General features: G+C 39.1%; 1 pseudogene; it reads left to right on the top strand.

The window, feature by feature from the left end:
• The first annotated feature begins 438 nt into the window (after positions 1–438).
• Positions 439–1,686, top strand: LOC122328129 (annotated as a pseudogene).
• The last annotated feature ends 2,211 nt before the right edge of the window (positions 1,687–3,897 follow it).

Below are 3,897 nucleotides of genomic sequence, written 5' to 3'. Positions count from 1 at the left end.
GAGACCATTCTCCAATCGAGAGCTCCTCTACGAGGAAACTGTTCGCCCTGAAGTGGCGCTCACGTGTGTGTCAGAAGTTTCACTTTGAAGCATTTCTTCTTTTTCTCTCCTGAAAAACCTCACAATTTTACACATAAAACATTATACACTACGAACTACACAACTTCCTGAATTTCTATTTAGTTCCTGTGTTTTTACACAACATAAGTTTGGTTTAAGAGCCGAGATCTGATGCTCACAAAATGAAATTACACTGCAGTAGATACGGATATCTACAAAAATGATTTCTTGTGCTATTAGTTTTCAAGTCGGAAAAATGTAAGATCAGTAGACGCTTGTTGCTAAAGGAGACAGACATGTGAACGGAAACTAACTGAGGATTCAACAGATAAATATCACAGTTCAGTCGTGAGAACAGTCTTACATTTTAAGCTTCACTATCGAGAGCTTTTCAGTGAATCAGTGAAGAAAATGTTTCTGAAGTTAGTTCTGTTCTGCTTGTGTTTCTGGCTTCTGGAGGGTGAGTTTGACATCTGTTTTATGGCTTTATTTACTTTTGTTCAGGTACCATATAATAAATAACATAAACAGTTATTCTCAAATAAAAATCAGTAGTTTTTTCAGGCTTTAATCCTCAGTCTCTCTTCTCCAGGAGTGAGGTCAGTGTCAGTGCTGGAGGGAGATTCAGTCACTCTGAACTCTGGTCTGACTGAACTGAATGATGATCGGGTTCACTGGTGGTTTATAAATGAAACCAATTTCATCGCTGAACACAATGTACCAGAGGGCAGATTCACTGTATATGATGATGTTCTTGACGGAGATTCAGAGGCAGACTGAAGCTGGATTATCCAACAGGATCTCTGACCATCATGAACACCACACCTGAACATACTGGATGTTTTGAACTAGAGATAAACACTTACAGCAGACCTCCCTGTGTCTCGTTGTATACGGTAAATTGTCTTCCTGTTTTATTTATTACTGCTTTAAAGGTGATATACACACAATTAGGTGCTCTTTTATTCTATTTAGCCTATTTGTTTTTACATTTATAGCATCTATGCTTATGTCTAACTCTACTGTAGAATAGATTATTTTTATTATTATGATCAGTCTTGGTCCCTTTTGATGTTTCTTCGTGAATACCTTCTCGTTTATCTTTATTCTCTCGTGTTTTCAGCTCGTCTGTCTGTTCCTGTCATCAGCAGAGATTGTTCTTCATCTTTTCGTCATCATCTTGTTCGTTGTTGTGTTCGGCGGTGAACGTGAGTCATGTGACTCTCTCCTGGTACAAAGGAAACAGTTTATTGTCCAGCATCAGTGTGTCTGATCTCAGCATCAGTCTCTCTCTACCTCTGGAGGTGGAATATCAGGATAAAAACACTTACAGCTGTGTGATCAACAACCCCATCAGAAACCAGACCAAACATCTGGACATCAGCAGACTCTGTCAGCCATGCTCAGGTACAGCAGAGCTGATATTAGCTGATGATATTAGTGTTTATTGTCTGATCTGATCCCAGTGTGATGTGTTTATTCTCAGACTCTGAACACTGCTGTGGTTTTACTGAAGCTGTGATCCGATTGGTCCTCTCTGCTCTGGTGGGCGTGGCTACAGTCACTATTCTTGTTTATGACATCAGATCCAGAAGAGCTCATCATATTCACAAATCAGGCACATGATTCATGATGCAATTTCTCAAAAAATAAGTTTGCATTGCTAAATATTTGCGATGTTTACTAATTTATGGCTTTATATGTTCATCTTTTCAGGAAGCATTGAAATCTAAAGCAGAAGGAAGGAAGGAGGAAGTAAAAACAATACAGCATGACAAAATAATTTTGAAATGTTTACATCCAGCATTAAAATATCGTAGTTTACATTTAAACATCAAAATTCTTTATGGATTATTCTTCATTTGTATGGCATCCTACAGAAATTTGTCACTGAATTGCACATATTAAAGGTGCATGTGTTTAAACTGTATAACGTTTGCAGCTACATTTTATTAATTTCATCAGAAGCACCACAATTACTGTTCAGAGCTGGGAAAGTAACGAAGTACGAATATTCAACATTACTACTGTTTATTTTTCTGACTACTTTTAGCACTACACCTTATATTTTTCTTTATATTTTATCATCAAATTATAAGTAATATCAAATTATTTTTAAGCTTTAACTTATGTATTGAAACATTTCCACTATCACAAGATCTCTGTAAAAATCTCACAATTTAGTTTTAGAATATGATACATGATGTACTTTTACAGAAATCCCAAAAACGATAAAAACTTAGTAGAAGCGACCCAGACTCCTAATGAACGATAAGTCGATACTAGCAAGTATTATAGTTAATTTTATCACAACTAGAGGATCAGCAGTTAGATTTCAATTTAATATAACTAAAATCACTTGAAATTGGAGTCAGATTAAGCACAGAGCTAGGTAAAATTGAAACTAAACTCTGAGTTTAAATATCAATCAATCAATCAATCATTTTTATTTATATAGCGCTTTTAACAACACAGGTTGCATCAGAGCACTGTACAGTATAATGACAGGGATGTATAATGACGAGAGTGACCGATTTCTTATTAAATGCAGAGACGGTCTCTGTAGTCAATTCAACGATAGTCACTAGAAGTTAAGTGTCCCCAACCAAGCAAGCCAGAGGCGACAGCGGCAAGGAAACAAAACCCCATGCATACAGAATGGAGAGAAAAAAAACCTTGGGAGAAACCAAACTCAGTTGTGTGTGTGTGTGTGCATCAGGATCTGGTGATCGGTCCACGGGCGCATCTAGGTGTTCTGGTCTCTGATGAACATAATCTCTAGGTGCTGATCCACCATCTAGTCTGGATACAAACTGTGAAACAGATTTAGAAAGAGACAGGACTAATATTAGCGTAGATGTCATTCTTTTCACAATGTCACACAAGAAAAAGACTGAATGCGCATTAAATCTTCAACAAGGGCCTCTGGATACTGTTCTTCAGGAAAGGGGTCCCTTAAAAATAAAGTGCAGGCAAATATAGTAAAACCTCACATGGCTCTGGGGTTAATAAAGGTCTCCTGTAGTGAACCCATGTGATTCTGAAAGATTAATATCCATATTTCAAACGTAATTAACACTTTTAAAGCACTGGGGAAAGACAGGCACTGAAGACTGTGGTGGATGCCGCCTACCCCAGAGGGGCCTGCCCTTAGAAGTCCTGTGCCTAGCACATAACCTCTTGGGATGCAAAGGTGGAGCCGCTCTGGTTGACAGAGATCTCGCAAGCGTTTCTTCAAACCTTGGCATTGCCTTTCTCCTCATACTGGTGCTATTGAGGACAGAAAAAAGGAGAAAGGGACTATCAGCTATCTCAATCTCATCTATCAGATACCTCTGTGATCCCCGTGAGTCCAGCTGAACTAGCTGTTGAAGGAACGTCGGTGAAGGATCCTTTCCTCGAGAAGAAAGCCTTCTGGAAGCAGAGCATAGCGAGACACTCGTAGTGCAATGAGCTCGAGAGAGAGAGAGAGAGAGAGAGAGAGAGAGAGAGATGCCTTTATGCTTTCCTGGTCGCTGACGTCACCCGCCATGACGTCAAGCTCTTCCACTGGACAGATTCTACAGCAGGTTCAGAGCATGGTCACGCTGGAGGCATTCCCATAGCGTTTTGGACGCAGTTTGAGGTCCCGAAAAGGAAACAATGCAGCAACATCATGTTTTTTATAATCCATCACTTACTCTTACTTTGCTATTTCTTCTCTTTTCTGCAACAGATTGATAATTCCGTGAAACCTACTCCACTTTGACATGACATGGGAATTTACGCAGTGAGAGTATTGTATTTGTAGTGAGAGGGCCGATGTATTGATAGGTTACTCTGTATTCTCACCCACTT

The sequence above is a fragment of the Puntigrus tetrazona genome, chromosome 22 (assembly GCF_018831695.1).
Source record: "Puntigrus tetrazona isolate hp1 chromosome 22, ASM1883169v1, whole genome shotgun sequence".
Lineage (NCBI taxonomy): Eukaryota > Metazoa > Chordata > Actinopteri > Cypriniformes > Cyprinidae > Puntigrus > Puntigrus tetrazona.
This window is presented reverse-complemented; position numbering and strand designations above follow the sequence as displayed.